We start from the raw sequence: 17997 nt of genomic DNA on the forward strand, positions 1-17997 counted from the left end.
ACCGGTCTCAAAGGAATGGTTCAAAACATAGACAGTAAGAAGAGCCAGTCTTCTTGTACTTGAGTCGGCATTGTGCCTTTTGTATTTAATTCCGATGCAATTTCTGTGTTTAATCGTCAATAAGACGGTCAGAGGGATACAGTAAACCGGAAGTGAAGCATCGGAGTCTATAACTAGTGTCACAGGAATGGTTCAAAACATAGACGGTAAGAAGAGCCAGTCTTCTTATACTTGAGTCGGCATTGAGGCTTTTGTATTTAATTCCGATGCAATTTCTGTGTTCCATAGTCAATAAGAAGGTCAGAGGGATTCAGTAAACCTAAAGTGAATCATCGGAATCTATAACTAGTGTCACAGGAATGGTTCAAAACATAGAGAGTAGGAAGAGTCAGTCTTCTAGTACTTAAGTCGGCATTGTGCCCTTAGTATTTAATTCCGATGCGATTTCTGTGTTTCATCGTCAATAAGAAGGTCAGAGGGATACAGTAATTCTGAAGTGAAGCATCGGAATCTATAACTAGTGTCACAGGAATGGTTCAAAACATAGACAATAAGAGGAGCCAGTCTTCTTGTACTTGAGTCGGCATTGTGCCTCTTGTATTTAATTCCGATGCAATTTCTGTGTTTCATCGTCAATAAGGCGGACTGAGGGATACAGTAAACCAGAAGTGAAGCATCTGAATCTATACCTAGTGTCACAGGAATGGTTCAAAACATAGACAGTAAGAAGAGTCAGTTTTCTTGTACTTAAGCCGGCATTGTGCCTTTTGTATTTAATGCGATGCAATTTCTGTGCTTCATCGTCAATAAGAAGGTCAGCGGGATACAGTAAACCTGAGGTGAAGCATCGGAACCTAAAACCAATCTCACAGGAAAGGATCAAAGCATAGACAGTAAGAAGAGCCAGTCTTCTCTTACTTGAGTCGGCATTGTGTGTTTTGTATTTAATTCCGATGTAATTTTTGTGTTTCATCGTCAATAAGAAGGTCAGAGTGATACGGTAAACCTGAAGTGCACGATCGGAATCTATAACTAGTGACACAGGAATAGTTCAAAACATAGATAGTAAGGATGGTCAGTCTTCTATTACTTAAGTTGGCATTGTGCCTTTTGTATTTAATTCCGATGCAATATCTGTGTTTCATCGTCAATAAGAAGGTCAGAGGGTTACAGTAAACCTGAAGTGAAGCATCGGAATCTATAACTAGGGTCACAGGAATGGTTCAAATCATAGAGAGTAAGAAGAGTCAGTCTTTTTGTACTTAAGTCGGCATTGTGCCTTTTGTATTTAATTCCGATGCAATATCTGTGTTTTATCGTCAATACGAAGGTCAGAGGGATACAGTAAACCTGAAGTGAAGCATCGGAATCTATAACTAGTGTCTCAGTAATGGTTCAAATCATAGACAGTAAGAAGAGTCAGTTTTCTTATACTTATGTCGGCATTGTGCCTTTTGTATTTAATTCCGATGCAATTTCTGTGTTTCGTCATCAATAAGAAGGTCAGAGGGATACAATAAACCTGAAGTTATGCAGGGAATCTATAACTAGTGTCACAGGAATGTTTCAAAACATAGACAGTAAGAAGAGTCAGTTTTCTTGTACTTATGTCGACATTGTGGCTTTTCTATTTATTTCCAAAGCAGTTTCTGTGTTTCATCGTCAATAAGACGGTCAGAGGGATACAGTAAACCTGAAATGAAGCATCGGTATGTATAACTAGTGTCGCAGGAATGGTCCATAACAAAGGCAGTAAGAAGAGTCAGTTTTCTAGTACTTAAGTCGGCATTGTGCTTTTCTATTTAATTCCGATGCAATTTCTGTGTTTCGTCGTCTATAAGAATGTCCAAGGGATACAGTAAACCTGAAGTGAAGCATCGGAATCTAAATCCGGTCTCACAGGAAAGGTTCGAATCATAGACAGTAAGAAGAGCCAGTCCTCTTGTACTTGGGTCGGCATTGTGCCTTTTGTATTTAATTCCGACGCAATTTCTGTGTTTGATCGTCAATATGAAGGTCAGAGGGATACAGTAAACCTGAAGTGAAGCATCGGAATCTATAACTAGTTTCACAGGAATGGTTCAAAACATAGACGGTAAGAAGCGTCAGTCTCCCTGTACTTAAGTCGGCATTGAGCCTTTTGCATTTAACTAAGATGCAATTTCTGTGTTTCATCGTCAATAAGAAGGTCAGAGGGATACAGTAAACCTGAAGTGAAGCATCGTAATCTATAACTAGTGTAGCAGGAATGTTTCAAAACATAGACGGTAAGAAGAGCCAGTCTTCTTATACTTGAGTCGGCATTGAGCCTTTTGTATTTAATTCCGATGCAATTTCTGTGTTTCATCGTCAATAAGAAGGTCAGAGGGATTCAGTAAACCTGAAGTGAAGCATCGGAATCTATAACTAGTGTCACAGAATGGTTCAAAACATAGGGAGTACGAAGAGTCAGTCTTCTAGTACTTAAGTCGGCATTGTTCCCTTTGTATTTAACTCTGATGCGATTTCTGTGTTTCATCGACAATAAGAAGGTCAGAGGGATACAGTAATCCTGAAGCGAAGCATCGGAATCTATAACTAGTGTCACAGGAATGGTTCAAAACATAGACAGTAAGAAGATTTAGTCTTCTTCTACTTGAGTCGGCATTGTGCCTCTTGTATTTAATTCCGATGCAATTTCTGTGTTTCATCGTCAATAAGGCGGACAGAGGGATACAGTAAACCTGAAGTGATGCATCAGAATCTATAACTAGTGTTACAGGAATGGTTCAAAACATAGACAGTAAGAAGAGTCAGTTTTCTTGTACTTAAGTCGGCATTGTGCCTTTTGTATTTAATTCCGATGCAATTTCTGTGTTTCGTCATCAATAAGAACGACGGAGGGATACAATAAACCTGAAGTGATGCACGGAATCTATAGCTAGTGTCACAGGAATATTTCAAAACATAGACAGTAAGAAGAGTCAGTTTTATTGTACTTAAGTCGACATTGTGGCTTTTCTATATAATTACGATGCAGTGTCTGTGTTTCGTCGTCATAAAGAAGGTCCAAGGGATACAGTAAACCTGAAGTGAAGCATCGGAATCTGAAACCGGTCTCAAAGGAATGGTTCAAAACATAGACAGTAAGAAGAGCCAGTCTTCTTGTACTTGAGTCGGCATTGTGCCTTTTGTATTTAATTCCGATGCAATTTCTGTGTTTAATCGTCAATAAGACGGTCGGAGGGATACAGTAAACCTGAAGAGAAGCATTGGTATCTATAACTAGTGTCACAGCAATGGTTCAAAACAAAGGCAGTAAGAAGAGTCAGTTTTCTTGTACTTAAGTCGGCATTGTGCTTTTCTATTTAATTCCGACGCAATTTCTGTGTTTCGTGATCTATAAGAAGGTCCAAGGGATACAGTAAACCTGAAGTGAAGCATCGGAATCTAAATCCGGTCTCACAGGAAAGGTCCAAAACATAGACAGTAAGAAGAGCCAGTCCTCTTGTACTTGAGTCGGCATTGTGCCTTTGTATTTAATTCCGATGCAATTTCTGTGTTTGATCGTCAATAAGAAGGTCAGAGGGATACTGTAAACCTGAAGTGAAGCATCGGAATCTATAACTAGTGTCACAGGAATGGTTCAAACATAGACGGTAAGAAGAGTCAGTCTTCCTGTACTTAATTCGGCATTGAGCCTTTTGTATTTAACTAAGATGCAATTTCTGTGTTTCATCGTCAATAAGAAGGTCAGAGGGATACAGTAAACCTGAAGTAAAGTATCGGAATCTATATCTAGTGTCACAGGAATGGTTCAAATCGTAGACAATAAGTAGGGTCAGTCTTCTTGTACTTAAGTCGGCATTGTGCCACTTGTATATAATTCCGATGTAATTTCTGTGTTTCATCGTCAATATGAAGGTCAGAGGGTTACAGTAAACATGAAGTGAAGCATCTGAATCAATAACTAGTGTCACAGGTATGGTTCAAAACATAGACAGTAAGAAGAGAAAGTTTTCTTGTACTTAAGTCGGCATTGTGCCTTTTGCATTTAATTCCGATGCAATTTCTGTGCTTCATCGTCAATAAGAAGGTCAGAGGGTTGCAGTAAACCTGAAGTGAAGCATCGGTATCTATAACTAGTGTCACAGGAATGGTTCTAAACATAGAGAGTAAGAAGAATCACTCTTTTTGTACTTAAGTTGGCATTGTGCCTTTTATATTTAATTCCGATGCAATATCTGTGTTTCATCGTCTATAAGAAGGTCAGAGGGATACAGTAAACCTAAAGTGAAACATCGGGATCTATAACTAGTGTCACAGGAATGGTTCGAACATAGACAGTAAAATGAGGCAGTCTTCTTGTACTTGAGTCGGCATTGAGCCTTTTGTATTTAATTCAGATGCAATTTCTGTGTTTCATCGTCAACAAGAAGGTCAGAGGGATACAGTAAACCTGAAGTGAAGTATCGTAATCTATAACTTGTGTCACAGGAATGGTTCAAAGCATAGACAGTAGGAAGAGTCAGTTTTCTAGTACTTAAGTCGGCATTTTGATTTTTGTATTTAATTCCGATGCAATTTCTGTGTTTCATCGTCAATACGAAGGTCAGAGGGATACAGTAAACCTGAAGTGAAGCATCGGAATCATTAACTAGTGTCACAGGAATGGTTCAAAACATAGACAGTAAGAAGAGTCAGTTTTCTTGTACTTAAGTCGGCATTGTGCCTTTTGTATTTAATTCGGATGCAATTTCTGTGTTTCATCGTCAATAAGAAGGTCACAGGTATACAGTAAACTTGAAATGAAGCATTGGAATCTATAACTAGTGACACAGGAATGGTTCAAACATAAACAGTAAGAAGCGTCAGTTTTCTTGTACTTAAGTCGGTATTGTGCCTATTGTACTTAATTCCGATGCAATTTCTGTATTTCATCGTCAATAAGAAGGTCAGAGGGATACAGTAAACCTCAAGTGAAGCACCGGAATCTATAACTAGTGTCACAGGAATGGCTCGAACATAGACAGTAAGAAGAGCAAGTCTTCTTCTACTTGAGTCGGCATTGAGCCTTTTGTATTTAATTCCGATGCAATTTCTGTGTTTCATCGTCAATAAGAAGGTCAGAGGGATACAGTAAACGGGAAGTGAAGCATCGTAATCTATAACATGTGTCACAGGAATGGTTCAAAGCATAGACTTTAGGAAGAGTCAGTTTGCTAGTACTTAAGTCGGCATTGTGATTTTCGTATTTAATTCCGATGCAATTTCTGTGTTTCATCGTCAATAAGAGGGTCAGAGGGATACAGTAAACCTGAAGTGAAGCATCGGAATCAATAACTAGTGTCACAGGAATAGTTCAAATCATAGACAGTAAGAAGAGTCAGTTTTCTTGTACTTAAGTCATTGTGCCTTTTGTATTTAATTCGGATGCAATTTCTGTGTTTCATCGCCAATATGAAGGTCAGAGGGATACAGTAAACCTGAATTGAAGCATCGGAATCTATAACTAGTGGCACAGGAATGTTTCAAAACATAGACAGTACGAAGAGTCAGGTTTCTTGTACTTAAGTCGGCATTGCGCGTTTCGTATTTCATGCCGATGGAATTTCTGTGTTTAATCGTCAATAAGAAGGTCAGAGGGATACAGTAAACCTGAAGTGAAGCATCGGAATCTATAACTAGTGTCACAGGAATGGTTAGAAACATAGACAGTAAGACGAGTCAGTTTTCTTGTACTTATGTCGGCATTGTGCCTTTTGTACTTAATTCCGATGCAATTTCTGTGTTTCATCGTCAAAAAGAAGGTCACAGGGATACAGTAAACCTGAAGTGATGCATCCGAATCTATAACTAGTGTCACAGGAATGGTTCAAAACATAAACAGTAAGAAGCGTCAGTTTCCTTGTACTTAAGTCGGCATTGTGCCTTTTGTATTTAATTCCGATGCAATTTCTGGGTTTCATCGTCAATAAGAAGGTCAGAGGGATAGAGCAAACCTGAAGTGAAGCATCGGAATCTGTAACTGGTGTCACAGGAATGGTTAAAAACATAGACAGTAAGAAGAGTCAGTTTTCTTGTACTTAAGTCGGCATTGTGCCTTTTGTATTTAATTCCGATGTAATTTCTGTGTGTCATCGTCAATATGAACACCAGAGTGATACAGTAAACCTGAAGTGAAGCATCGGAATCTATAACTAGTTTCACAGGAATGGTTCAAAACATAGATCGTAAGGAGAGTCAGTTTACTTGTACTTAAGGCGGCATTGTGCCTTTTGTATTTAATTCCGATGCAATTTCTGTGTTTCATCGTCAATAAGACGGTTAGAGTGATACAGTAAACCTGAAGTGAAGCATCGGTATCTATAACTAGTGGCACAGGAATGGTTCAAATCAAAGGCAATAAGAAGAGTCAGTTTTCTTGTACTTAAGTCGGCATTGTGCTTTTCTATTTAATTCCGATGCAATTTCTGTGTTTCGTCGTCTATAAGAAGGTCCAAAGGATACAGTAAACCTGAAGTGAAGCATCGGAATGTAAATCCGGTCTCACAGGAAAGGTTCAAAACATAGACAGTGAGAAGAGCCAGTCCTCTTGTACTTGAGTCGCCATTGTGCCTTTTGTATTTAATTCCGAAACTATTTCTGTGTTTGATCGTCAATAAGAAGGTCAGAAGGATACTGTAAACCTGAAGTGAAGCATCGGAATCTATAACTAGTGTCACAGGAATGGTTCAAAACATAGACATAGGAAGGGTCAGTCTTCTTGTACTTAAGTCGGCATTGTGCCACTTGTATATAATTCCGATGTAATTTCTGTGTTTCATCGTCAATATGAAGGTCAGAGGGATACAGTAAACCTGACGTGAAGCATCAAAATCTATAACTGGTGTCACAGGAATGGTTCTAACATAGACAGTAAGAAGAGCCAGTCTGCTTGTACTTGAGTCGGCATTGTGCATTTTGTATTTAATTCCGATGCAATTTCTGTGTTTCATCGTCAATAGGAAGGTCAGAGGGATACAGTAAACCTGAAGTGAAGCATCGGAATCTATAACTAGTGCCACGGGAATGGTTCAAAATATAGACAGTAGGAGGAGTCAGTCTTCTAGTACTAAAGTCGGCATTGTGCCTTTTGTATTTAATTCCGATGCAATTTCTGTGTTTCATCGTCAATAAGAAGGTCAGAGGGATACAGTAATCCTGAAGTGAAGCATAGGAATCTATAACTAGTGTCACAGGAATGGTTCAAAGCATTGACAATAAGAAGAGCCAGTCTACTTGTACTTGAGTCGGCATTGTGCTTCTTGTATTTAATTCCGATGCAATTTCTGTGTTTCATCGTCAACAAGGCAGACCGAGGGATACAGTAAACCTGAAGTGAAGCATCTGAATCTATGACTAGTGTCACTGGAATGGTTCAAACATAGACAGTAAGAAGAGTCAGTTTTCTTGTACTTAAGTCGGCATTGTGCCTTTTGTATTTAATTCTGATGCAATTTCTGTGCTTCATCGTCAATAAGAAGGTCAGAGGGTTATAGTAAACCTGAAGTGAAGCATCGGAATCCATAACTAGTGTCACAGGAATGGTTCAAAACAAAGACAGTAAGAAGAGTCAGTTTTCTTGTACTTAAGTCGGCATTGTGCATTTTGTATTTAATTCCGATTCAATTTCTGTGTTTCATCGTCAATAAGAAGGTCACAGGGATACAGTAAACCTAAAGTGAAGCATCGGAATCTATAACTAGTGTCACAGGAATGGTTCAAAACATTAACAGTAAGGAGCATCAATTCTCTTGTACTTAAGTCGGCATTGTGCCTTTTGTATTTAAATCCGATGCAATTTCTGTGCTTCATCGAAAAATAAGAAGGTCAGATTGATACAGTAAACCTGAATTGAAGCATCGGAATCTATAACTAGTGGCACAGGAATGTTTCAAAACATAGACAGTACGAAGAGTCAGTTTTCTTGTACTTAAGTCGACATTGCGCGTTTCGTATTTCATGCCGATGGAATTTCTGTGTTTCATCGTCAATAAGAAGGTCAGAGGTATACAGTAAACCTAAAGTGAAGCATCGGAATCTATAACTAGTGTCACAGGAATGGTTAGAAACATAGACAGTAAGAAGAGTCAGTTTTCTTGTATTTAAGTGGGCATTGTGCCTTTTGTATTTAATTCCGATTCAATTTCGGTGTTACATCGTCAATAAGACGGTCGGAGGGATACAGTTAACCTGAAGTGAAGCATCGGAATCTATAGCTAGTGTCACAGGAATAGTTCAAATATAGACAGTAAGAAGAGTCAGTTTTCTTGTACTTAAGTCGGCATTGCGCCTTTTGTATTTAATTCCGATGCAATTTCTGTGTTTCATCGTCAAAAAGAAGGTCACAGGGATACAGTAAACCTGAAGTGATGCATCCGAATCTATAACTAGTATCACAGGAATGGTTCAAAACATAAACAATAAGAAGCGTCAGTTTCCTTGTACTTAAGTCGGCATTGTGCCTTTTGTATTTAATTCCGATGCAATTTCTGGGTTTCATCGTCAATAAGAAGGTCAGAGGGATAGAGCAAACCTGAAGTGAAGCATCGGAATCTATAACTGGTGTCACAGGAATGGTTCAAAGTATAGTGAGTAAGAAGGATCAGTCTTTTTGTTCTTAAGTCGGCATTGTGCCTTTTATATTTAATTGCGAAGCAGTTTCTGTGTTTCATCGTCAATAAGAAGGTCAGAGGGATACAGTAAACCTGAAGTGAAGCACCGGAATCTATAACTAGTGTCACAGGAATGGTTCGAACATAGACAGTAAGAAGAGCAAGTCTTCTTCTCCTTGAGTCGGCATTGAGCCTTTTGTATCTAATTCCGATGCAATTTCTGTGTTTCATCGTCAATAAGAAGGTCAGAGGGATACAGTAAACGGGAAGTGAAGCATCGTAATCTATAACTTGTGTCACAGGAATGGTTCAAAGCATAGACAGTAGGAAGAGTCAGTTTGCTAGTACTTAAGTCGGCATTGTGATTTTCGTATTTAATTCCGATGCAATTTCTGTGTTTCATCGTCAATAAGAGGGTCAGAGGGATACAGTAAACCTGAAGTGAAGCATCGGAATCAATAACTAGTGTCACAGGAATGGTTCAAAACATAGACAGTAAGAAGAGTCAGTTTTCTTGTACTTAAGTCGGCATTGTGCCTTTTGTGTTTAATTCGGATGCAATTTCTGTGTTTCGTCGCCAATATGAAGGTCAGAGGGATACAGTAAACCTGAATTGAAGCATCGGAATCTATAACTAGTGGCACAGGAATGTTTCAAAACATAGACAGTACGAAGAGTCAGGTTTCTTGTACTTAAGTCGGCATTGCGCGTTTCGTATTTCATGCCGATGGAATTTCTGTGTTTCATCGTCAATAAGAAGGTCAGAGGGATACAGTAAACCTGAAGTGAAGCATCGGAATCTATAACTAGTGTCACGGGAATGGTTAGAAACATAGACAGTAAGAAGAGTCAGTTTTCTTGTACTTAAGTGGGCATTGTGCCTTTTGTATTTAATTCCGATTCAATTTCGGTGTTACATCGTCAATAAGACGGTCGGAGGGATACAGTAAACCTGAAGTGAAGCATCGGAATCTATAGCTAGTGTCACAGGAATAGTTCAAATATAGACAGTAAGAAGAGTCAGTTTTCTTGTACTTATGTCGGCATTGTGCCTTTTGTATTTAATTCCGATGCAATTTCTGTGTTTCATCGTCAAACAGAAGGTCACAGGGATACAGTAAACCTGAAGTGATGCATCCGAATCTATAACTAGTGTCACAGGAATGGTTCAAAACATAAACAGTAAGAAGCGTCAGTTTCCTTGTACTTAAGTCGGCATTGTGCCTTGTGTATTTAATTCCGATGCAATTTCTGGGTTTCATCGTCAATAAGAAGGTCAGAGGGATAGAGCAAACCTGAAGTGAAGCATCGGAATCTATAACTGGTGTCACAGGAATGGTTAAAAACATAGACAGTAAGAAGAGTCAGTTTTCTTGTACTTAAGTCGGCATTGTGCCTTTTGTATTTAATTCCGATGTAATTTCTGTGTGTCATCGTCAATACGAACACCAGAGTGATACAGTAAACCTGAAGTGAAGCATCGGAATCTATAACTAGTTTCACAGGAATGGTTCAAAACATAGATCGTAAGGAGAGTCAGTTTACTTGTACTTAAGGCGGCATTGCGCCTTTTGTATTTAATTCCGATGCAATTTCTGTGTTTCATCGTCAATAAGACGGTTCGAGGGATACAGTAAACCTGAAGTGAAGCATCGGTATCTATAACTAGTGGCACAGGAATGGTTCAAATCAAAGGCAATAAGAAGAGTCAGTTTTCTTGTACTTAAGTCGGCATTGTGCTTTTCTATTTAATTCCGATGCAATTTCTGTGTTTCGTCGTCTATAAGAAGGTCCAAGGGATACAGTAAACCTGAAGTGAAGCATCGGAATGTAAATCCGGTCTCACAGGAAAGGTTCAAAACATAGACAGTGAGAAGAGCCAGTCCTCTTGTACTTGAGTCGCCATTGTGCCTTTTGTATTTATTTCCGAAACAATTTCTGTGTTTGATCGTCAATCAGAAGGTCAGAAGGATACTGTAAACCTGAAGTGAAGCATCGGAATCTATAACTAGTGTCACAGGAATGGTTCAAAACATAGACATAAGAAGGGTCAGTCTTCTTGTACTTAAGTCGGCATTGTGCCACTTGTATATAATTCCGTTGTAATTTCTGTGTTTCATCGTCAATATGGAGGTCAGAGGGATACAGTAAACCTGACGTGAAGCATCAGAATCTATAACTGGTGTCACAAGAATGGTTCTAACATAGACAGTAAGAAGAGCCAGTCTGCTTGTACTTGAGTCGGCATTGTGCATTTTGTATTTAATTCCGATGCAATTTCTGTGTTTCATCGTCAATAGGAAGGTCAGAGGGATACAGTAAACCTGAAGTGAAGCATCGGAATCTATAACTAGTGTCACGGGAATGGTTCAAAATATAGACAGTAGGAGGAGTCAGTCTTCTAGTACTTAAGTCGGCATTGTGCCTTTTGTATTTAATTCCGATGCTATTTCTGTGTTTCATCGTCAATAAGAAGGTCAGAGGGATACAGTAATCCTGAAGTGAAGCATCGGAATCTATAACTAGTGTCACAGGAATGGTTCAAAGCATTGACAATAAGAAGAGCCAGTCTACTTGTACTTGAGTCGGCATTGTGCCTCTTGTATTTAATTCCGATGCAATTTCTGTGTTTCATCGTCAACAAGGCAGACCGAGGGATACAGTAAACCTGAAGTGAAGCATCTGAATCTATGACTAGAGTCACTGGAATGGTTCAAACATAGACAGTAAGAAGAGTCAGTTTTCTTGTACTTCAATCGGCATTGTGCCTTTTGTATTTAATTCTGATGCAATTTCTGTGCTTCATCGTCAATAAGAAGGTCAGAGGGTTATAGTAAACCTGAAGTGAAGCATCGGAATCTATAACTAGTGTCACGGAATGGTTCAAAACAAAGACAGTAAGAAGAGTCAGTTTTCTTGTACTTAAGTCGGCATTTTGCATTTTGTATTTAATTCCGATTCAATTTCTGTGTTTCATCGTCAATAAGAAGGTCACAGGGATACAGTAAACCTAAAGTGAATCATCGGAATCTATAACTAGTGTCACAGGAATGGTTCCAAACATTAACAGTAAGGAGCATCAATTCTCTTGTACTTAAGTCGGAATTGTGCCTTTTGTATTTAAATCCGATGCAATTTCTGTGCTTCATCGAAAAATAAGAAGGTCAGAGGGATACAGTAAACCTGAAGTGAAGCATCTGAATCAATAACTAGTGTCACAGGAATGGTTCAATACATAGACGGTAAGAAGAGCCATTCTTCTTGTACTTGAGTCGGCATTGAGCCTTTTGTATTTAATTCCGATGCAATTTCTGTGTTTCATCGCCACTAAGAAGGTCAGAGGGATACAGTAAACCTGAAGTGAAGCATCGGAATCTATAACTAGTGTCACAGGAATGGTTCAAAATATAGACAGTAGGAAGAGTCAGTCTTCTAGTACTTAAGTTGGCGTTGTGCCTTTTGTATTTGATTCCGATGCAATTTCTGTGTTTAATCGTCAATACGAAGGTCAGAGGGATACAGTAACCCTGAAGTGAAGCATCGGAATCTACAACTAGTGTCACATGAATGGTTCAAAACATAGACAATAAGAAGAGCCTGTCTTCTTGTACTTGAGTCGGATTTGTGCCTCTTGTATTAAATTCCGATGCATTTTCTGTGTTTCATCGTCAATAAGGCGGACAGAGGGATACAGTAAACCTGAAATGAAGCATCTGAATCTATGACTAGTGTCACAGGAATGGTTCAAAACATAGACAGAAAGAGGAGTCAGTTTTCTTGTACTTAAGTCCGCATTGTGCCTTTTGTATTTAATTTCGATGCAATTTCTGTGCTTCATCGTTAATAAGAAGGTCAGAGGGTTACAGTAAACCTGAAGTGAAGCATCGGAATCTATAACTAGTGTCACAGGAATGGTTCAAACATAGACAGTAGGAAGAGTCAGTCTCCTAGTACTGAAGTCGCCATTGTGCCTTTTGTATTTAATTCCGATGCAATTTCTGTGTTTCATCGTCAATAAGAAGGTCACAGGGATACAGTAAACCTGAAGTGAAGCTTCGGAATCTAAATCCGGTCTCACAGGAAAGTTTCAAAACATAGACAGTAAGAAGAGCCAGTCCTCTTGTACTTGAGTCGGTATTGTGCCTTTTGTATTTAATTCGGTAACAATTTCTGTGTTTTATCGTCAATAAGAAGGTCAGAAGGATACAGTAAACCTGAAGTGAAGCATCTGAATCTATGACTAGTGTCACAGGAATGGTTCAAAACGTAGACAGTAAGAAGAGTCAGTTTTCTTGTACTTAAGTCGGCATTGTGCCTCTTGTATTTAATTCCGATGCAATTTCTGTGTTTCATCGTCAATAAGAGGGTCACAGGGATACAGTAAACCTAAAGTGAAGCATCGGAATCTATAACTAGTGTCACAGGAATGGTTCAAAACATTAACAGTAAGAGGCGTCAGTTTTCTTGTACCTAAGTCGGCATTGTGCCTTTTGTATTTAATTCCGATGCAATTTCTGTGCTTCATCGTCAATAAGAAGGTCAGAGGGATACAGTAAACCTGAAGTGAAGCATCGGAATCTATAACTAGTGTCACAGGAATGGTTCAAAGCATAGACGGTAAGAAGAGTCAATCTTCCTGTACTGAAGTCGGCATTGAGCATTTTGTATTTACCTAAGATGCAATTTCTGTGTTTTTATCGTCTATAAGAATGTCAGAGGGATACAGTAAACCTGAAGTGAAGTATCGGAATCTATAATTAGTGTCACAGGAATGGTTCAAACATAGACAATAAGAAGGGTCAGTCTTCTTGTACTTAAGTGGGCATTGTGCCACTTGTGTATAATTCCGATGTAATTTCTGTGTATCATCGACAATATGAAGGCCAGAGAGATACTGTAAACCTGAAGTGAAGCATCGGAATCTATAACTAGTGTCACAGGAATTGTTCTAACGTAGACAGTAAGAAGAGCCAGCCTGCTTGTACTTGAGTCGGCATTGTTGCTTTTGTATTTATTTCCGATGCAATTTCTGTGTTTCATCGTCAAGAAGAAGGTCAGAGGGATACAGTAAACCTGAAGTGAAGCATCTGAATCAATTACTAGTGTCACAGGAATGGTTCAAAACATAGACGGTAAGAAGAGCCAGTCGTCTTGTACTTGAGTCGGCATTGAGCCTTTGGTATTTAATTCCGATGCAATTTCTGTGTTTCATCGTCAGTAAGAAGGTCAGAGGGATACAGCAAACCTGAAGTGAAGCATCGGAATCTATAACTAGTGTCATAGGAATGGTTCAAAATATAGACAGTAGGAAGAGTCGGTCTTCTAGTACTTAAGTCGGCATTGTGCCTCTTGTATTAAATTCCGATGCATTTTCTGTGTTTCATCGTCAATAAGGCGGACAGAGGCACACAGTAAACCTGAAGTGAAGCATCGGAATCGATAACTAGTGTCACAGGAATGGTTCAAAACATAGACGGTAAGAAGAGCCAGTCGTCTTGTACTTGAGTCGGCATTGAGCCTTTTGTATTTAATTCCGATGCAATTTCTGTGTTTCATCGTCAGTAAGAAGGTCAGAGGGATACAGTAAACCTGAAGTGAAGCATCGGAATCTATAACTAGTGTCATAGAAATGGTTCAAAATATAGACAATAAGAAGAGCCAGTCTTCTTGCACTTGAGTCGGCATTGTGCCTCTTGTATTAAATTCCGATGCATTTTCTGTGTTTCATCGTCAATAAGGCGGACAGAGGCATACAGTAAACCTGAAGTAAAGCATCTGAATCTATAACTAGTGTCACAGGAATGGTTCAAAACATAGACGGTAAGAAGAGTCAATCTTCCTGTACTGAAGTCGGCATTGGGCATTTTATATTTACCTAAGATGCAAATTCTGTGTTTTTATCATCAATAAGAATGTCAGAGGGATACAGTAAACCTGAAGTGAAGTATCGGAATCTATAACTAGTGTCACAGGAATGGTTCAAACCACAGACAATAAGAAGGGTCAGTCTTCTTGCACTTAAGTCGGCATTGTGCCACTTGTATATAATTCCGATGTAATTTCTGTGTGTCATCGTCAATATGAGGGTCAGAGGGATACTGTAAACCTGAAGTGAAGCATCGGAATCTATAACTAGTGTCACAGGAATGGTTCTAACATAGACAGTAAGAAGAGCCAGTCTGCTTGTACTTGAGTCGGCATTGTGTCTTTTGTATTTAATTCCGATGCAATTTCTGTGTTTCATCGTCAATAAGAAGGTCAGAGGGATACAGTAAACCTGAAGTGAAGCATCTGAATCAATTACTAGTGTCACAGGAATGGTTCAAAACAAAGACGGCAAGAAGAGCCAGTCGTCTTGTACTTGAGTCGGCATTGAGCCTTTTGTATTTAATTCCGATGCAATCTCTGTGTTTCATCGTCAATAAGAATGTCAGAGGGATACAGTAAACCTGAAGTGAAGCATCGGAATCTATAACTAGTGTCACAGGAATGGTTCAAAATATAGACAGTAGGAATAGTCCGTCTTCTAGTACTTAAGTCGGCATTGTGCCTTTTGTATTTAATTGCGATGCAATTTCTGTGTTTCATCGTCAAAAAGAAGGTCAGAGGGATACAGTAATCCTGAAGTGAAGCATCGGAATCGATAACTAGTGTCACAGGAATGGTTCAAAACATAGACGATAAGAAGAGCCAGTCTTCTTGTACTTGAGTCTTCATTGTGCCTCTTGTATTAAATTCCGATGCATTTTCTGTGTTTCATCGTCAATAAGGCGGACAGAGGCATACAGTAAACCTGAAGTAAAGCATCTGAATCTATAACTAGTGTCACGGGAATGGTTCAAAACATAGACACTAAGAAGAGTCAGTTTTCTTGTACTTAAGTCCACATTGTGCCTTTTGTATTTAATTCCGATGCAATTTCTGTGCTTCATCGTCAATAAGAAGGTCAGAGGGTTGCGGTAAACCTGAAGTGAAGCATCAGAATCTATAACTAGTGTCACAGGAATGGTTCAAAACATAGACAGTAGGAAGAGTCAGTCTCCTAGTACTTAAGTCGGCATTGTGCCTTTTGTATTTAATTCCGATGCAATGTCTGTGTTTCATCGTCAATAAAAAGGTGAGAGGGATACAGTAAAAACTGAAGTGAATCATCGGAATCTATAACTAGTGTCACAGGAATGGTTCAAAACATAGACGGTAAGAAGGGTCAATCTTCCTGTACTGAAGTCGGCATTGAGCATTTTGTATTTACCTAAGATGCAATTTCTGTGTTTTTATCGTCAATACGAATGTCAGAGGGATACAGTAAACCTGAAGTGAAGTATCGGAAACTATAACTAGTGTCACAGGAATGGTTCAAAACACAGACAATAAGAAGGGTCAGTCTTCTTGCACTTAAGTCGGCATTGTGCCACTTGTATATAATTCCGATGTAATTTCTGTGTGCCATCGTCAATATGAAGGTCAGAGAGATACTGTAAACCTGAAGTGAAGCATCGGAATCTATAACTAGTGTCACAGGAATGGTTCTAACATAGACAGTAAGAAATGCCAGACTGCTTGTACTTGAGTCGGCATTGTGTCTTTTGTATTTAATTCCGATGCAATTTCTGTGTTTCATCGTCAATAAGAAGTTCAGAGGGATACAGTAAACTTGAAGTAAAGCATCTGAATCAATAACTAGTGTCACAGGAATGGTTCAAAACATAGACGGCGAGAGGAGCCAGTCGTCTTGTACTTGAGTCGGCATTGAGCCTTTTGTATTTAATTCCGATGCAATTTCTGTGTTTCATCGTCAATAAGAAGGTGAGAGGGATACAGTAAAACTGAAGTGAAGCATCGGAATCTGTAACTAGTGTCACAGGAATGGTTCAGAACATAGACGGTAAGAAGAGTCAATCTTCCTGTACTGAACTCATCATTGAGCCGTTTGTATTTACCTAAGATGCAATTTCTGTGTTTTTATCGTCAATAAGAATGTCAGAGGGATACAGTAAACCTGAAGTGAAGTATCGGAAACTATAACTAGTGTCACAGGAATGGTTCAAAACACAGACAATAAGAAGGGTCAGTCTTCTTGCACTTAAGTCGGCATTGTGCCACTTGTATATAATTCCGATGTAATTTCTGTGTGCCATCGTCAATATGAAGGTCAGAGAGATACTGTAAACCTGAAGTGAAGCATCGGAATCTATAACTAGTGTCACAGGAATGGTTCTAACATAGACAGTAAGAAATGCCAGACTGCTTGTACTTGAGTCGGCATTGTGTCTTTTGTATTTAATTCCGATGCAATTTCTGTGTTTCATCGTCAATAAGAAGTTCAGAGGGATACAGTAAACTTGAAGTAAAGCATCTGAATCAATAACTAGTGTCACAGGAATGGTTCAAAACACAGACGGCGAGAGGAGCCAGTCGTCTTGTACTTGAGTCGGCATTGAGCCTTTTGTATTTAATTCCGATGCAATTTCTGTGTTTCATCGTCAATAAGAAGGTGAGAGGGATACAGTAAAACTGAAGTGAAGCATCGGAATCTATAACTAGTGTCACAGGAATGGTTAAAAATGTAGACAGTAGGAAGAGTCAGTCTTCTATTACTTAAGTCGGCAATGTGCCCTTTGTGTTTAATTCCGATGCAATTTCTGTGTTTCATCGTCAATAAGATGGTCAGAGGGATACAGTAAACCTGAAGTGAAGCATCGGAATCTATAACTAGTGTCACAGGAATGGTTCAAAGCATAGACGGTAAGAAGAGTCAATCTTCCTGTACTGAAGTCGGCATTGAGCATTTTGTATTTACCTAAGATGCAATTTCTGTGTTTTTATCGTCAATAAGAATGTCAGAGGGATACAGTAAACCTGAAGTGAAGTATCGGAATCTATAATTAGTGTCACAGGAATGGTTCAAACATAGACAATAAGAAGGGTCAGTCTTCTTGTACTTAAGTGGGCATTGTGCCACTTGTGTATAATTCCGATGTAATTTCTGTGTATCATCGTCAATATGAAGGCCAGAGAGATACTGTAAACCTGAAGTGAAGCATCGGAATCTATAACTAGTGTCACAGGAATGGTTCTAACATAGACAGTAAGAAGAGCCAGCCTGCTTGTACTTGAGTCGGCATTGTTGCTTTTGTATTTATTTCCGATGCAATTTCTGTGTTTCATCGTCAAGAAGAAGGTCAGAGGGATACAGTAAACCTGAAGTGAAGCATCTGAATCAATTACTAGTGTCACAGGAATGGTTCAAAACATAGACGGTAAGAAGAGCCAGTCGTCTTGTACTTCAGTCGGCATTGAGCCTTTGGTATTTAATTCCGATGCAATTTCTGTGTTTCATCGTCAGTAAGAAGGTCAGAGG

The sequence above is a fragment of the Schistocerca americana genome, chromosome 2 (genome assembly GCF_021461395.2).
Source record: "Schistocerca americana isolate TAMUIC-IGC-003095 chromosome 2, iqSchAmer2.1, whole genome shotgun sequence".
In the NCBI taxonomy this organism is placed as follows: domain Eukaryota; kingdom Metazoa; phylum Arthropoda; class Insecta; order Orthoptera; family Acrididae; genus Schistocerca; species Schistocerca americana.